Here is a 19,632-nt window from a genome sequence, read left to right as displayed (position 1 = left end):
AGCAATCTTCTATTCATACTGTCTTCACACTCCGGCAAATTCAAGAGTAGTACCGCGACCAGAAGGAGACACTGTTTAGCCAGCCGTGGTGGCCGAGCGGCTCTAGGCACTTCAGTCTGGAACCGCGCGACCGCTACGGTTGCAGGTTCGAATCCTGCCTCGGGCATGGATGTGTGTGATATCCTTAGGTTAGTTAGGTTTAAGTAGTTCGAAGTTCTAGGGGACTGATGACCTCAGATGTTAAGTCCCATAGTGCTCAGAGCCATTTGAACCAAGACACTGTTTATTGCTTTCATAGACCTAAATAAGGCATTTGACACAGTCGCCACAAAGGGACTGTAGGTTTTACTAGTGAAGATGGGTGTCCTCCAAAACTCCTGAAGATGATCAGGGTTTTTCACGACGATATGGAGGGTACTGTAACATTTGGCGGAAGCAATTCAGATGAATTTTTTGTGCAAACAGTTGGTAGTAAGTCTGGGTACTGTCCCCCATCTTTTTTTGGGAAATTCTTCTCATTAATTCTCAAATTAGCTTTCGGGGAAACAGATCTGGACATCATCTACATACCAGGGCTGATGAGAAACTTTACACCCCGCTACTCGGGTAGATCTGAATACCCTGAGAACTTACTTGTGAGCAACCTTTCATTCGCTGACGATATAGCATTTGTAGCACATACTTACGAGGATATTCAAAAGTTTATAGATAAACCTACTGCTGCGTGCAAGCTTTTGTGTGTCTGTGAAGAATGCGCAGTGATATGCGGATGTGCCTCGTAAGACCGGATGGCTCGCTATTGAATGTAGTCGACAAATTCTGCTACCTCAGCTTGCTAGTGTCAAATCTCTCTCTTGGCGAGGAGATAAACGCGATAATTTGATTGAATCGTCCGGGAGAGGGAGGGTTCAAAATGGTTCAAATGGCTCTGAGCACTATGGGACTCAACATCTTAGGTCATAAGTCCCCTAGAACTTAGAACTAATTAAACCTAACTAACCTAAGGACATCACACACACCCATGCCCGAGGCAGGATTCGAACCTGCGACCGTAGCAGTCCCGCGGTTCCGGACTGCAGCGCCAGAACCGCTAGACCACCGCGGCCGGCGGAGAGGGAGGGGGGTGGGTGTCAGCGGTGGCTCATGTTGTCAAGAACGTCGTCCCATTGCTCATCGCACTGCGAACTGTTGTTTTCTATCGCGAAATATGTGGGTACCAATGCTCCAGTGAATGGGGTTGAGCCGTCCATGGCTCGTGTTTATTCCATTTACTGTTTGTCATCTTCTACACTCCTGGAAATTGAAATAAGAACACCGTGAAATCATTGTCCCAGGAAGGGGAAACTTTATTGACACATTCCTGGGGTCAGATACATCACATGATCACACTGACAGAACCACAGGCACATAGACACAGGCAACAGAGCATGCACAATGTCGGCACTAGTACAGTGTATATCCACCTTTCGCAGCAATGCAGGCTGCTATTCTCCCATGGAGACGATCGTAGACATGCTGGATGTAGTCCTGTGGAACGGCTTGCCATGCCATTTCCACCTGGCGCCTCAGTTGGACCAGCGTTCGTGCTGGACGTGCAGACCGCGTGAGACGACGCTTCATCCAGTCCCAAACATGCTCAATGGGGGACAGATCCGGAGACCTTGCTGGCCAGGGTAGTTGACTTACACCTTCTAGAGCACGTTGGGTGGCACGGGATACATGCGGACGTGCATTGTCCTGTTGGAACAGCAAGTTCCCTTGCCGGTCTAGGAATGGTAGAACGATGGGTTCGATGACGGTTTGGATGTACCGTGCACTATTCAGTGTCCCCTCGACGATCACCAGTGGTGTACGGCCAGTGTAGGAGATCGCTCCCCACACCATGATGCCGGGTGTTGGCCCTGTGTGCCTCGGTCGTATGCAGTCCTGATTGTGGCGCTCACCTGCACGGCGCCAAACACGCATACGACCATCATTGGCACCAAGGCAGAAGCGACTCTCATCGCTGAAGACGACACGTCTCCATTCGTCCCTCCATTCACGCCTGTCGCGACACCACTGGAGGCGGGCTGCACGATGTTGGGGCGTGAGCGGAAGACGGCCTAACGGTGTGCGGGACCGTAGCCCAGCTTCATGGAGACGGTTGCGAATGGTCCTCGCCGATACCCCAGGAGCAACAGCGTCCCTAATTTGCTGGGAAGTGGCGGTGCGGTCCCCTACGGCACTGCGTAGGACCCTACGCTCTTGGCGTGCATCCGTGCGTCGCTGCGGTCCGGTCCCAGGTCGACGGGCACGTGCACCTTCCGCCGACCACTGGCGACAACATCGATGTACTGTGGAGACCTCACGCCCCACGTGTTGAGCAATTCGGGGGTACGTCCACCCGGCCTCCCGCATGCCTACTATACGCCCTCGCTCAAAGTCCGTCACCTGCACATACGGTTCACATCTACGCTGTCACGGCATGATACCAGTGTTAAAGACTGCCATGGAGCTCCGTATGCCACGGCAAACTGGCTGACACTGACGGCGGCGGTGCACAAATGCTGCGCAGCTAGCGCCATTCGACGGCCAACACCGCGGTTCCTGGTGTGTCCGCTGTGCCGTGCGTGTGATCATTGCTTGTACAGCCCTCTCGCAGTGTCCGGAGCAAGTATGGTGGGTCTGACACACCGGTGTCAATGTGTTCTTTTTTCCATTTCCAGGAGTGTATTACGGTACTGCCGCCTCGTTTTCTTATTCCGTTTACTGGCGTCACTAACTTCCTGCCTTACTTGCCCGCGAGCGGCAGCAGCAGCGCATATCGATAAGTGCACTGTCGTACCATCTCTGGAGCGACCGATAGTGTTTCCGGGTCGTCGTGTGTCTGGCAGTCAGTTCGGAATGGTCCAGCAGTGCAGTCGGAACGCAGCAGCGGTGAAGTCAGGGGACGGAGCGAAAGTGAGGCGCCGACAGCCAGTGCTCGCCGACCGCTGACGACACACATGAACTGTCCGACGGAGGGAGATTGGAGCGGGACGACCGTTGGTTGGTCGTTCGGCTGGTCGTCTCATCGGCTGATGCATACTTGGTCCTTTCACCGTTTCCGGGCCTGAAGTTGGTCGGTTGGCGTGGAGCAGCGAGGAAATCTGCGCGGCGCATAGCTTGGCCGTTCCCACTGGCGGCATCTATGCGGAGTGTGTGGTGCTGTTCACATTGCTACGAGGTTCGTGGCTCACCGATCCTGAGCATAAAAGTTGAGTTTTGACTTAATCTACCAGCAAGACACGACTGTTCACATTGTGTCGTTTGGTGTTCGTTGACGGCTGTTGGGATATTCCCACGAGCAACAACGTGTGCTTTCAAGTTGGAACATTTTAGCCACCCTCCTGTGGGGTTTAACTGTACTTGGTACTTCCGCACCAGAGGAATCTTCTGCCTTGTGGTCGTTAACGTTTCAGTTACTTGCCCCGTCCGTAGACATAAATTCAGGCAGTGTATTTTCCTCATCGTGTTGTTGCTGTCGAGCACGGTGTGTAGTTCGACAGCTCAATGTGTAATTGGTTGTGGGCGCCAATACTTTCTACGTTGTTCCATTGAACTCCCTATTGTGTGCTGGTCGGGAGAAGTGGGGGCTATCTAGTCGGTGGGCCCATTGATTGTGTGTTGGTTGGGTTGTCGTCGGATCGAGAATGGTTTGGCCGACTGCCTGTCTCACCTAACCGAGCGTTAGAGTTTGAATTCCAGGCCGACCAACGGAGCTTTTGAGCGTTCTTGGGTGTGCTGCCTTTTCTTGTTGTTTGTACTTGTATGGCTTATAGCCGATTTTTAGATTAAGGTTGTTTCGCCCTTAAGGCGTAAAATGTTTTTTTTTTAAGTTTTCTTTACTCTTGTAACGTTTGATCAAAGAAAAAAAGGGTTGTATGTTCGAGAGTAACTGACAGCCGCTTATTTTGGCCCCTTTCCACAACTTAAACAACCTGTCCTGTCCAGCGAGTTCAGCAGGGCGTCTCAGGGGTGGTTCCATGGACGCCCTTTATGCCATCCACTGAGGGCTTCTCGTGTCGATTCTGAGTGGTGGTGTGCCTCAAATGTTTTCCTCTGCCCCTCATAAGACAACCGCGTGATTTCAACGCTGGGCGTCGCGGTTCTGACCCCCATCCTAGAGGCGTCAAAAGAAGATTGGTTGTTGGTTGACTCGGGGGAAGGGACCAGACAGCGAGGTCATCGGTCCCATAGCATTAGGGAAGGATGGGGAAGTAAGTCGGCCGTACCCTTTCAAAGAAACCATCCCAGCATTTGCCTGAAGCTGTTTGGTGAAACCACGGAAAACCTAATTCAGGATGGCCGGACGCGGGATTCAACCGTCGCCCTCCCGAATGCGCATCCAGTGTGCTATCCACTGGGTCACCTTGCTCGGTCCAAAAGAGGAGGTGAAATCTAGATAAGACGGGTGGATAATCATTTGTTTGTCTGTACAAGTGCATCACATCTACCAATTTCCGTACCATTTGAACAATCTCTTCCTTGTGCAGCCCTTTTTTTTGTCTTACTTGTTAAGTGTATGTTGGGTCTCGAAATTTTACGAGAGACAGACGCAGTAACAGATTTCTCTACGGGCAAATGCTGTTTGAATGTCAATAGCCAAAGAACCATAACAGATCTGGTACAGATAAAAGCAGCCCATGTAAGTACTGTCAAAGGCTAAAACTAAATTAAAATCACGACAGCGCCTGTACACCTGTAGTAAGTAATCACGTTGGAGAAACTGAGAACCAGATAATGGTCAAAGTAATTGGGTCCATACTCCATCAAAAGAATAAACCCCATTGAAACAAAAAGAAAAAAAATGGTTCAAACGGTTCTGAGCACTATGGGACTTAACATCAGAGGTCATCAGTCCCCTGGAACTTTGAACTACTTAAACCTAACTAACCTAAGGACATGACACACATCCATGCCCGAGGCAGGACTCGAACCTGCGACCGTAGCAGTCGCGCGGTTCCGGACTGAAGAGCCTAGAAACGCTCGGCCACAGCGGCCGGAAAAAAAAGAAACGCGACAATTGGTCAACAGCCGTAGCCCATGTACCGTGGCTTGTGGAGTAGGTCCTACTTCTGTATTACATATTTTACTACTACGTTACTGTAAATGAAATTTCAAGATATTCTAATGCATTAACAGTCATCAACGTTTTCCTTAATCATATTTTAGCTATGTACTTTTTATTTTAAAAATCGAGTACAGTCGCAATTTGTAAACACTAGTTGTGCTCTGATTGTCGCTTTGTGAATATGCACCGTGAAAATCGCTAACGGTGATTCCTGCTCCGCTATGACACACCCTCGTCTAACACCGTTGAAAACGGCGAGAAACAGGTTGTTCATGTTTTTCACAAATTTACAGAGCCGGCCGGTGTGGCCGAGCGGTTCTAGGCGCTTCAGTCCGGAAGCGCGCTGCTGCTACTGTCGCAGGTTCGAATCCTGCCACGGGCATGGATGTGTGTGACGACCTTAGGTTAGTTAGGTTTAAGTAGTTCTAAGTCTCGGGGACTGATGACCTCAGATGTTAAGTCCCATAGTGCCTAGGGTCAGCTGAACCATTTTTATAGAGATTCTTGCGTTTGAAGTATTCAATTGATGTTTTCTACACAAAATTATTGTTAACCACATGTGTAGCTCAATCTGTAGCGTTGGAGTATGGTAACCGAGTGTTCTGCGCATCGCTGGTTCGAATCTCAGGGTAATTTTGTTTTCATATTTTTTCGTTCAGTTTGAATACCTACATAATCTAAATACAAAAATTCATTATATATGCTAATTTAGACATATCTAATATCACCTGCTATGGGAGACGCACATCATCTTGTTTCTAATTATATGTCACATGCGCAATTGCAAACTTCATTGTTAATGTGAATTCTTAGATATCGATGGTTTATAAAACACTTTATAGACAGCTTACATTACTAAACCGCCACAAATTAAATTTTTGGGCCAAAATTAAAAATCAAACACTCTTTATTTGGACTATGTCCATTTGTTTTATACCACAGATGTGGTCTCATACGAGCCAGTAGGATAAGCGTCGTAGAAACATGGAAAATAGTTTTCACGGCATCGAGAACACCGTAAAAATGCTGCATGTTTTCACTTGCTACTGTACCACTACAATCTGTACGCAACAGAACTAATCTGGATCCAGGTAAAGGGATTTGTCGAGGGAAATAAGCCAGTTAACCTGCCAGACGTAGTGGAACTAATGTACCGAGCTTTGACACAAGTCAGTGCCGAAGGCTGGCGTCATGTAAATACGAGTTACAAAAGAAGAAAACTTGGCTCTTTATGGCTTCGTGGATTCTGTTGTTGGTATCCTCGTTGCCAACGTAACATATCACATTCCTCGGACTCGGATATGGAAGAACCTTATCTGAAAGACGTTTAAATCAAAATATTATCACTGTTTTATCTAATTAGCTGACTGTAGTAGAAAACAGAACTCTAGACCACAATTACTTGATAACCTGTCATCAACAAACACTTGAATGAGATTTTCACTCTGCAGTGGATTTTGCGCTGATATGAAACTTCCCGGCAGATTAAAATTGTGTGCCGGACCGAGACTCGAACTCGGGACTTTTGCCTTTCGCGGGAAAGTGCTCTACCATCTGAGCTACCCAAGCGCGACTCGCGCCCCTTCCTCACAGCTTTACTTCTGCCAGTATCTCGTCTCCTACCTTACAAGCTTCACAGAAGCTCTCCTGCGTTGGTAGAGCACTTGCCCGAAGAAAGGCAAAGGTCCCGAGTTCGAGTCTCGGCCCGGCACGCAGTTTTAATCTGCCGGGAAGTTTCATATCAGCGCACACTCCGCTGCAGAGTGAAAATCTCATTCTGGAAATACCCCCCAGGCTGTGGTTAAGCCATGTCTCCGCAATATCCTTTCGTCCAGGAGTGTTAGTTCTGCAAGGTTCGCAGGAGAGCTTCTGTGAAGTTTGGAAGGAAGGAGAGAAGATACTGGCAGAAGTAAAGCTGTGAGGAGGGGGCGTGAGTCGTGCTTGGGTAGCTCAGATGGTAGAGCACTTGCCCGCGAAAGGCAAAGTTCCCGAGTTCGACTTTCGGTCCGGCACGCAGTTTTAATCTGCCAGGAAGTTTCTTAACAAACACTTATTGTACAGTGCAACTTCCTTCAAATTAATTGCAGCGATAATGTTGTAAATAATAACTAACTATTCTGTATCTCCCCTGATAGTGCACTTGAATGGCTAATCCAAGTTGTTTCAAATCTTGTCATAACCATTCAAGAGGGCGATACAACACATTAACTTTCGGCGTTCAATTAAGTATCTCGCGTAACTTCGGCCGTCGTAATTTAATATATATATTATTATTGTGATTATTATTCTTTGATTGTTGCCGACTTACGTGGTGGGCCTTAATAAAAATGATATTTCATTTAAATTTTGATTTTACGATTAAATGCGTTCCTGAAGTTCTCCTTTTTAACAATATTAATTTCAAATTATTCGTTACGTTAATGAATGTTAGACTCGCTGCATCTTACAAACATGAGCATACAAGCTGAACAACGTAATAAACTTTGCATATTAATTTCCTCGGCTAGTCAGTTCACTTTAAAGCAAGAAATCTTCAGTTATTAATTAAAATTGCGGCCCACACACGCGCGAGAGTATTTTTCTTACCTCCGTTAACCATTGTATTGTAGTCAGAGTCCTGGCTCTGGATCTCGGCTATGGTACTGAAAATAAGAATCTTAAAGCTAAGTATTTTCTGCAACGTCGGGCGGCTGTGGAGAAAAATTAATATTATGCTAATAGCGGGCGAGTTTTCAGCTTCCCCTAATTTTTTCATAAGTTAATATCGCCACGTAATGGCGTCGTTGGCTGCATCGGCCGCTGCAATTGTTGAGCTGTAAATTACTTGAATGCAGGTTAATTCAAGGAAGGCGGACATGAAATCGGGATCACCTCTTACAAATTAAAAGTGCACAATAATATTAAATCAGTATATTATATGCTTAACTCACACAAATATGCTTACATTTGTCAGCACACGCAAGATGTCCGTCGACACACAAGAAAAACAAGAGAAGAAGTAATAAAGACGACTAAAAAAATTAACAAAAGAGTGTATCTTGTCACCTCTTTAGATCATTTTGTCACAAATTATTTCTTTGCATTTGAAACTTGGACAGAGAAATTATTATTTTACGGCTACATAAAAAAAAATCTCTTACAAATTATGAATGTCTTCTTTATAAATATTGTCTTTTCGTAATATGGCACTGGGGACGCTATAAGTATCAGATTCTTGAACTCGATGATTTAGAGTCGATGGAATAATTTCGTTTTTCTTTTACAAGAAACAAAGAAGTTCCTCGGAGTTCTACTTATTGTTAATTCATGTCTTTCTTCTATCTTCGCGCATATAAGACCGCCACGTTTGCAGCTTTAAATTAATTATGAATTATTTGCATTTGAGTTCAAATGACTTACTGTTTATTGAATATGTACCTTAAACATCACTAATTGTCTTTACAAGTATCTTACATGTTTCGTCTGTTTAATTCGTCTGGGAAGCCAAAGTTTGGTGAGATGACGATTGCGTGCCATCAGTACGCCATCATATGCATACTTCCATTCTTCCCCCATAGAACCTGCAACGTAAATACTGTTGTACGAATTCCGATTTTTCTTGCTGTAAACTGCGACACATTTCATCGCATTCTGCAGCATTTTAACACCGCGAATCATCGCTCAAATTAACGCTCTCCTACAGCGATCTCTGCGCCTGGTTTCACCATAACCGAAAAATAAGGTAAACAACACCCGAATCTGGTTCAGCGGGGAGTTTTGTTTGATATCCTATCTTAACTGTGAGCTAAACATGAACATTTTCGCCCCCTCGGCAGCCTTTGTGATTTATCCCACGTTACAACAATTAGCATTCAGTGCCACGTTCCTGCTGAGCATTCCATCTTTATCTTGATTTGTTTTACGGAATAAAAAATCAGAGAAAGTGTTGTTGTACGATTTAACTGAATAGTAGAAAGAGTTTGACCAAAATTTTAGCGTTATGTAAAGAATAACAGCTGTCATTAAATGCGGAAAAATGTGAAATAATGTGTTTAAGCAACAGACAGAACCGAATAGTATCTGATAGCGGGAGTAGTAGTGAACATAAACTCGTCAAGACGTAGAAGTACCTAGGGTTAACACGAAGAAATAGATATGAAGTGAGATGAACACGAAAAATCTGTGTTAGACAAGGTGAATATGAGACTTGTCGGAAGGGTTGTGGGCAAATGCAGCGCATCTCGAATGGACATCGCTAACGAGATGCTAATGCGACCAGTACTAGAGTGTTGTCCCACTGTTTGAAGTCTTTATCAAGCAGTAAGGGTGACAGACATTGAACTAATTTATAGACGCGTTACTAGGATCGTTACAGGCTGGTACGGTCCATGCGAAGGTTTAACACAAATGCTCGGTGAACTTCATGGCAATCCTTTCAGGAAAGATGACGTAGTTCTCCTGAAGCCCTGTCTGATAAATTTAGAGAAACTTTATTGGAAGAAGACAGTGCGACCACTGTGCTGGCAACATTGTATTTCTCGTGTAGGAATGTGAGAATAAGATAAAAGAGATTAGAACATGTAAACAGGCGTATGCAGAGTGTTTCCGTAAGTGCGTGCAAAAATGTGATAGGACACAGAGAATGCTCCACTGAACAATTTGGAGTGGGGAACCTGGGGTCGCAGAAGCCAGCTTAAGGATATATTAAAGTAAAGTTGCCTACCGCTTTGCCTAGCATTACTGTTTTCCAGCTCATTCACAACCAACATGCGTACAAAATTACACATACTGTGCTGTTTATTTACAGGGTGTTTCAAAAATGACCGGTATATTTGAAACGGCAATACAAACTAAACGAGCAGCGATAGAAATACACCGTTTGTTGCAATATGCTTGGCACAACAGTACATTTTCAGGCGGACAAACTTTCGAAATTACAGTAGTTACAATTTTCAACAACAGATGGCGCTGCAAGTGATGTGTAAGATATAGAAGACAACGCAGTCTGTGGGTGCGCTATTCTGTACGTCGTCTTTCTGCTGTAAGCGTGTGCTGTTCCCAACGTGCAAGTGTGCTGTGGACAACATGGTTTATTCCTTAGAACAGAGGATTTTTCTGGTGTTGGAATTCCACCGCCTAGAACACAGTGTTGTTGCAACAAGACGAAGTTTTCAACGGAAGTTTAATGTAACCAAAGGACCGAAAAGCGATACAATAAAGGATCTGTTTGAAAAATTTCAACGGACTGGGAACGTGACGGATGAACGTGCTGGAAAGGTAGGGCGACCGCGTACGGCAACCCCAGAGGGCAACACGCAGCTAGTGCGGCAGGTGATCCAACAGCGGCCTCGGGTTTCCGTTCGCCGTGTTGCAGCTGCGGTCCAAATGACGCCAACGTCCACGTATCGTCTCATGCGCCAGAGTTTACACCTCTATCCGTACAAAATTCAAACGCGGCAACCCCTCAGCGCCGCTACCATTGCTGCACGAGAGACATTCGCTAACGATATAGTGCACAGGACTGATGACGGCGATATGCATGTGGGCAGCATTTGGTTTACTGACGAAGCTTATTTTTACCTGGACGGCTTCGTCAATAAACAGAACTGGCGCATATGGGGAACCGAAAAGCCCCATGTTGCAGTCCCATCGTCCCTGCATCCTCAAAGTACTGGTCTGGGCCGCCATTTCTTCCAAAGGAATCATTGGCCCATTTTTCAGATCCGAAACGATTACTGCATCACGCTATCTGGACATTCTTCGTGAATTTGTGGCGGTACAAACTGCCTTAGACGACACTGCGAACACCTCGTGGTTTATGCAAGACGGTGCCCGGCCACATCGCACGGCCGACGTCTTTAATTTCCTGAATGAATATTTCGATGATCGTGTGATTGCTTTGGGCTATCCGAAACATACAGGAGGCGGCGTGGATTGGCCTCCCTATTCGCCAGACATGAACCCCTGTGACTTCTTTCTGTGGGGACACTTGAAAGACCAGGTGTACCGCCAGAATCCAGAAACAATTGAACAGCTGAAGCAGTACATCTCATCTGCATGTGAAGCCATTCCGCCAGACACGTTGTCAAAGGTTTCGGGTAATTTCATTCAGAGACTACGCCATATTATTGCTACGCATGGTGGATATGTGGAAAATATCGTACTATAGAGTTTCCCAGACCGCAGCGCCATCTGTTGTTGAAAATTGTAACTACTGTAATTTCGAAAGTTTGTCTGCCTGAAAATGTACTGTTGTCCCAAGCATATTGCAACAAACGGTGTATTTCTATCGCTGCTCGTTTAGTTTGTATTGCCGTTTCAAATATACCGGTCATTTTTGAAACACCCTGTACATGTACATCCTTTATTTCCTGCAAGGAAACAAGGAGAACGAGCCTGATTACTAGGATGTCATGATGCAGGTTTTGTTTACTTCATTTGTCCATAATTTGGCTCTGTCGTAATGTATTTACACCGTCTCATGACAGAACGTGCTATGAATCAGCGACAGACCCATTCATTATTCAGTGCTATTCGGAGACGTACAGTACAACACTATGGATCCATACACCTGCAGTTTCGCAGAACTCACTGACAAGCACCTTGTGTATGGAGAAGTACGTTGCACTGCTCTCGCTGCTGGATGTCTGTACGCGTAACGATTTCCTAACAGGCATCACCCTTCCCGACGAATGTTTATTTCTTTCGATCGACGAATTCGGGAGACTGGTTCATCGGAATGAAGAAATGAGAGTCTTGGCAATATCAGGGGCACTCGCACACCCGATTTTGAAGAGGAGGCGCTGTTACATCGGACCCGACTACAAGAACTCGTCGAATTGCACGCGAAATTCTAGCGTGTGGCGAGTTCTCCACGAACAACAATTACACCCAGATCACCCACAACGAGTACATATAATGCTTATGACTGACTTTGCATCAGAGATCGCATTGTGTTAGTGGTTGCTCCAACAATCATTATGTGACTGGATTTGTCATTTCCTGTCAGAGAGGTCACAGTTCGTAGTAACTGACGGAAAGTCATCGAGTAAAACAGAAGCGATTTCTGGCGTTCCCCGAGGTAGTGTTATAGGCCCTTTGCTGTTCTTTATCTATATAAATGATTTGCGAGACAATATTAGCAGCCGTCTTCGGTTGTTTGCAGACGACGGTGTCGTTTATCGACTAATAAAGTCATCAGAAGATCAAAACAAACTGCAAAACGATTTAGAAAAAAATATCTGAATGGTGCGAAAAGTGGCAGTTGACCCTGAATAACGAAAAGTGTGAGGTCATCCACATGAGTGCTAAAAGGAAGTTGTTTAATTTCGGTTACACGATAAATGAATCCAATCTAAAAGCCGTAAATTCAACTAAATACCTAGGTATTACAATTACGAGCAACTTAAATTGGAAGGAACACAGAGAAAATGTTGTGGGGAAGGCTAACCAAAGACTGCGTTTTATTGGTAGGACACTTAGAAAATGTAACAGACCTACTAAGGAGACTGCCTACACTATGCTTGTCCGTCCTCTTTTGGAATACTGCTGCGCGGTGTGGGATCCTTACCAGATAGGGCTGACGGAGTACATCGAAAAAGTTCAGAGAAAGGCACCACGTTTTGTATTATCGCTAAATATCGGAGAGAGTGTCACATAAATGACACAGGATTTGGGCTGGAAATCGTTAAAAGAATGGCGTTTTTCGTTGCGACGGAATCTTCTCACGAAATTCCAGTCACCAACTTTCTCCTCCGAATGCGAAAATATTTTGTTGACACCGACCTACATAGGGAGGAACGATCACCACGATAAAATAAGGGAAATCAGAGCTAGTACGGAAAGATATAGGTGTTCATTCTTTCCGCACGCTATACGAGAGTGGAATAATAGAGAATTGTCAAGGTGGTTCGATGAAACCTCTGCCAGGCACTTAAATGTGATTTGCAGAGTATCCATGTAATGTAGATGTAGATGTAGCATGGATTGATCGACCAGATTTTTTTGAAATCGAGCTGTTTACTGACAAGGCCTCGTTTGATAGCGATGGTATTTCGAATAGCAGGAACAGGAATACGTGGGGTGAGGAAAACGCTCACGCTGTAGTAGCAGCACCATCAAATACGTTTTGCTGCGAATATCTGTGACAACAGTGTAGGCGACAATCTCATTGGGCCGTATCTTCTACCTGGCCGTCTGAATAGCCACCTGTACTTGAGGTTCCTGCAAAGAGTTCTGCCTGAGTTGTTGGAGAACGTACCCTTGGCTGTTCGTGAGAGGATGGGGATACAACAACACGGTGCAGCGCCGCACTTCAGTGTGAATATCCGCAACCATCTCAACGCTGTATTTCCTTATCGCTGGATTGGAAAGGGAGGTCCTATTACATGACCTGCGAGGTCACCAGGCCTGAATCCTCCTGGTTATTTCCTACGGGGATGTCTAAAGTTACTTGTGCATGAAACCCCAGTGCATACGGAGATGGAACTACACTCCTGGAAATTGAAATAAGAACACCGTGAATTCATTGTCCCAGGAAGGGGAAACTTTATTGACACATTCCTGGGGTCAGATACATCACATGATCACACTGACAGAACCACAGGCACATAGACACAGGCAACAGAGCATGCACAATGTCGGCACTAGTACAGTGTATATCCACCTTTCGCAGCAATGCAGGCTGCTATTCTCCCATGGAGACGATCGTAGACATGCTGGATGTAGTCCTGTGGAACGGCTTGCCATGCCATTTCCACCTGGCGCCTCAGTTGGACCAGCGTTCGTGCTGGACGTGCAGACCGCGTGAGACGACGCTTCATCCAGTCCCAAACATGCTCAATGGGGGACAGATCCGGAGATCTTGCTGGCCAGTGTAGTTGACTTACACCTTTTAGAGCACGTTGGGTGGCACGGGATACATGCGGACGTGCATCATCCTGTTGGAACAGCAAGTTCCCTTTCCGGTCTAGGAATGGTAGAACGATGGGTTCGATGACGGTTTGGATGTACCGTGCACTATTCAGTGTCCCCTCGCCGATCACCAGTGGTGTACGGCCAGTGTAGGAGATCGCTCCCCACACCATGATGCCGGGTGTTGGCCCTGTGTGCCTCGGTCGTATGCAGTCCTGATTGTGGCGCTCACCTGCACGGCGCCAAACACGCATACGACCATCATTGGCACCAAGGCAGAAGCGACTCTCATCGCTGAAGACGACACGTCTCCTTTCGTCCCTCCATTCACGCCTGTCGCGACACCACTGGAGGCGGGCTGCACGATGTTGGGGCGTGAGCGGAAGACGGCCTAACGGTGTGCGGGACCGTAGCCCAGCTTCATGGAGACGGTTGCGAATGGTCTTGGCGTACATCCGTGCGTCGCTGCGGTCCGGTCCCAGGTCGACGGGCACGTGCACCTTCCGCCGACCACTGGCGACAACATCGATGTACTGTGGAGACCTCACGCCCCACGTGTTGAGCAATTCGGCGGTACGTCCACCCGGCCTCCCGCATGCCCACTATACGCCCTCGCTCAAAGTCCGTCAACTGCAAATACGGTTCACGTCCACGCTGTCGCGGCATGCTACCAGTGTTAAAGACTGCGATGGAGCTCCGTATGCCACGGCAAACTGGCTGACACTGACGGCGGCGGTGCACAAATGCTGCGCAGCTAGCGCCATTCGACGGCCAACACCGCGGTTCCTGGTGTGTCCGCTGTGCCGTGCGTGTGATCATTGCTTGTACAGCCCTCTCGCAGTGTCCGGAGCAAGTATGGTGGGTCTGACACACCGGTGTCAATGTGTTCTTTTTTCCATTTCCAGGAGTGTAGTTGCCAGAATTGTAGCTGCCTATGATGTGATTCGAGACACACCAGGGATGTTTGTCAGGGTGCGTCAGAATCTTGTTCGCCGATGTCATGTTTGTATTGAGGCTGATGGTTGTCAGTTGCACTACATTTTGTAAGATACAGTACAAGCTGAGAGCTTCGCCTTCCCATCTACGTACGTTGATGTTCTGCATACTCTGCCAATATGATTGAAATCGGTGAGGGGAAGTTCGTACGGTCGCCTTGTTAGTACCACGGGAAACTGAAGTTCGCGGCACTGCTTTCTTCCTGGAGACTTCAGCTGGCGCTGGCCAATGGCAGTGTCTAAGCAGGGAGCGGCCTACCGGCTAAATTTCTGCCTATCTTAGACTGCACGGATCATGAGCGACGTGCTATGCAAACATCAGACATATGCTACGTTCTTTGTTCGGTGCTCTGTACTTGAAAGGGATGCGTCTGCACCTGTATATATACCTGTATACAGGGTGTTCCGAAAAGGTACGGCCAAACTTTCAGGAAACATTCCTCACACACAAATAAAGAAAAGCTGTTATGTGGACGTGTGTCCGGAAACGCTTAATTTCCGTGTTAGAGCTCATTTTAGTTTCGTCAGTATGTACTGTACTTCCTCGATTCACCGCCATGATTTCATACGGGATACTCTACCTGTGCTGCTAGAACATGTGCCTTTACAAGTACGACAGAGCATGTGGTTCGTGCACGATGGAGCTCCTGCACATTTCAGCCGAAGTGTTCGTACGCTTCTCAACAACAGATTCGGTGACCGATGGATTGGTAGAGGCGGACCAATTCCATGGCCTCCACGCTCTCCTGACCTCAACCCTCTTGACTTTCATTTATGGGGGCATTTGAAAGCTCTTGCCTTCGCAACCCCGGCACCAAATGTAGAGACTCTTCGTGCTCGTATTGTGGACGGCAGTGATACAATACGCCATTCTCAAGGGCTGCATCAACGCACCAGGGATTCCATGCGACGGAGCGTGGATGCATGTATCGTCGCTAACGGAGGACATTTTGAACATTTCCTGTAACAAAGTGTTTGAAGTCACGCTGGTACGTTCTGTTGCTGCGTGTTTCCATTCCATGATTAATGTGATTTGAAGAGAAGTAATAAAATGAGCTCTAACATGGAGCCGGCCGCGGTGGCCGTGCGGTTCTAGGCGCTTCAGTCCGGAACCGCGGGACTGCTTCGGTCGCAGGTTCGAATCCTGCCTCGGGCATGGATGTGTGTGATGTCCTTAGGTTAGTTAGGTTTAAGTAGTTCTAAGTTCTAGGGGACTTATGACCTAAGGTGTTGAGTCCCATAGTGCTCAGAGCCATCTAACATGGAAAGTAAGCGTTTCCGGACACATGTCCACATAACATATTTTCTTTTTTTGTGTGTGAGGAATGTTTCCTGAAAGTTTGGCCGTACCGTTTTGTAACACCCTGTATACTGAGCGAGGCACTCTACAGTGCCCGGCGGGGGCGTTCATTGTTCAAGAATTACGCATTATCGAGCTTGAAAATTTTAGGCGAGCATATTTACTCTTCACGAATATAGGTATTTGAACAGTCCACAGCCGAGCGAGCAAGCACTTAATTTTATAAGTGCAAGGTTTATGGATCAAATCTCGCTGTTGGTAGTTTTTTTTTCATTCCGACGTTATTCTAAGAACAGGTTTATTATAACTGTGCAAAATATCTGTAGCTAATGAATCATTTATTATTTTCATAATCTTTATCCTGAAAAATCCGATTTTCTTTCTCCAAAACAATCTCGTCGCGTTAAACCCTTCTGCAGTAAAAACACAAGAAAATGTGGAAATTGAAGAAGAAATATTTCACAGCACTAGTGAAATGCTAATGGAGAAACAACTTGTTGGATGAGACGAACTAATAACCCAGCAAGAAGTCGCCAAAGGAGGTATGTTTGAAGAAACCGAAGAAGTCACTTCACCTTTGTCAGCCGATTTTGAAACCAGAAGAGGAGCAGGCAAAAACGGTCAGCGGCTATTTTCTACTGACGTACAAAGTTACGGTCTAGCGAGAGAGTATTCAGGGTGGAGTTCGGTCACTCCTCATAATAAATTAATCGTTGGATATTGATAGTCTGCACAGTCATATTTGTCGTTAAAATGACATTGGATGAAAAAAAAATACAGACAGCGAGATTCCATGCTGGAACCTCAAGCTTATGAAACGAAGCACTTCTCCATCGGTTGTGGACTCACTGAATACAAGCGATCATTCAAAGTATATAACCACGCCTAAAATTTTCAAACGCGATATTCTCGAAAACTGTTGAGACTTGCGTCTTTCTGTGTACACATGTTGAAGTCCTAGTAGTGCCCTACACACCCTGTCATTACGAATCGAAACGGTGAGGGAAGTTCGTACGGACTCCTTGCAAGGTGTCACCACGATTTGTTCCTCGGGGTATGTTTCATACTGATCGTAAACAAACACACATTTCAGTTTCGAACATTTTGAAACTACTATCATTATTAGGCAAGCTGTATAATAACAGGGTTAAAAATATACTGAGGCTGCTCAGAGTTACAGAACGCCTCTCATAGTTGCATATGCTTATTGTTTATAATAACTATCAGATCAATGTCAATACCACATTGGCGAATGCAGGAACTGCAAATCCGCTGGCATACTTGGCTGAGAAGAACAAAGTCCTACAGTAACATTACCTGATCTCACAAGCTGGGAATGAAACACGTAAAATAATAATTAAAACACTACAGCACTGTCGAGCACTACATACGTCCCCTCAAGACAGTAACGCGTGCAGTCCCATTTCCTTAATGTCAGTGTAGTATTATTCAGATCAGTCTCAACATTGTGCCCCATCACCTAGTATGGTGTCAATCCAAGTTTGCCCACAAGACATATTTGTAGAAGATTCGAAGAAGCCTTTGGGATATAGTTGGATGTAGATGACCCACAAGTGTTGAAAGTGCAGTACATTTCAAAATCTCATAAAAGCTTCACTTGTTTAGTATTCTAAATACAGAAATATCTCTACATTCCCCTCATATGTGACCCTGTAAAAAACGAAGTATATCGAACGAGGTGTTGTTGTTGTTAGACATTGGTCTGGCATTCTGGAGGCCAGGCTTCAAGTCTGCGTCCGGCCATCTAGATTGAGGCTTTCCCTAAATCACGGAAAGTGTCGAAAAGGGTGGTTTCTTTGAAAGGGACGTGGTCAATACACCACCATATCCTTTCCCAAACCAAGCTTGAAATCCATTTCTATTGACTTCTTGTAACAAGGTCATCAATAAAAGTGAAACAAGGGCAAAGGAAGTAGTAGTATTAAGAAAGGTGATGGTGGGTGTTAGTTGATTAGGAAAAGAACGTAAATAAATGTAACATATTGCCCATACATAGGAAAAGAGTTCCGCTACTGTGGAACTACACTACTGATGACAAATTGCTGGAAACAGTGTCCGCCGTAAACTACACTCCTGGAAATTGAAATAAGAACACCGTGAATTCATTGTCCCAGGAAGGCGAAACTTTATTGACACATTCCTGGGGTCAGATACATCACATGATCACACTGACAGAACCACAGGCACATAGACACAGGCAACAGAGCATGCACAATGTCGGCACTAGTACAGTATATATCCACCTTTCGCAGCAATGCAGGCTGCTATTCTCCCATGGAGACGATCGTAGAGATGCTGGATGTAGTCCTGTGGAACGGCTTGCCATGCCATTTCCACCTGGCGCCTCAGTTGGACCAGCGTTCGTGCTGGACGTGCAGACCGCGTGAGACGACGCTTCATCCAGTCCCAAACATGCTCAATGGGGGACAGATCCGGAGATCTTGCTGGCCAGGGTAGTTGACTTACACCTTCTAGAGCACGTTGGGTGGCACGGGATACATGCGGACGTGCATTGTCCTGTTGGAACAGCAAGTTCCCTTGCCGGTCTAGGAATGGTAGAACGATGGGTTCGATGACGGTTTGGATGTACCGTGCACTATTCAGTGTCCCCTCGACGATCACCAGTGGTGTACGGCCAGTGTAGGAGATCGCTCCCCACACCATGATGCCGGGTGTTGGCCCTGTGTGCCTCGGTCGTATGCAGTCCTGATTGTGGCGCTCACCTGCACGGCGCCAAACACGCATACGACCATCATTGGCACCAAGGCAGAAGCGACTCTCATCGCTGAAGGCGACACGTCTCCATTCGTCCCTCCATTCACGCTTGTCGCGACACCACTGGAGGCGGGCTGCACGATGTTGGGGCGTGAGCGGAAGACGGCCTAACGGTGTGCGGGACCGTAGCCCAGCTTCATGGAGACGGTTGCGAATGGTCCTCGCCGATACCCCAGGAGCAACAGTGTCCCTAATTTGCTGGGAAGTGGCGGTGCGGTCCCCTACGGCACTGCGTGCATCCGTGCGTCGCTGCGGTCCGGTCCCAGGTCGACGGGCACGTGCACCTTCCGCCGACCACTGGCGACAACATCGATGTACTGTGGAGACCTCACGCCCCACATGTTGAGCAATTCGGCGGTACGTCCACCCGGCCTCCCGAATGCCCACTATACGCCCTCGCTCAAAGTCCGTCAACTGCACATACGGTTCACGTCCACGCTGTCGCGGCATACTACCAGTGTTAAAGACTGCGATGGAGCTCCGTATGCCACGGCAAACTGGCTGACACTGACGGCGGCGGTGCACAAATGCTGCGCAGCTAGCGCCATTCGACGGCC

Source organism: Schistocerca cancellata, chromosome 1 (genome assembly GCF_023864275.1).
Source record: "Schistocerca cancellata isolate TAMUIC-IGC-003103 chromosome 1, iqSchCanc2.1, whole genome shotgun sequence".
Classification (NCBI taxonomy): domain Eukaryota; kingdom Metazoa; phylum Arthropoda; class Insecta; order Orthoptera; family Acrididae; genus Schistocerca; species Schistocerca cancellata.
The sequence above is the reverse complement of the archived record's forward strand: the minus strand, read 5'-3'. Positions refer to the sequence as shown.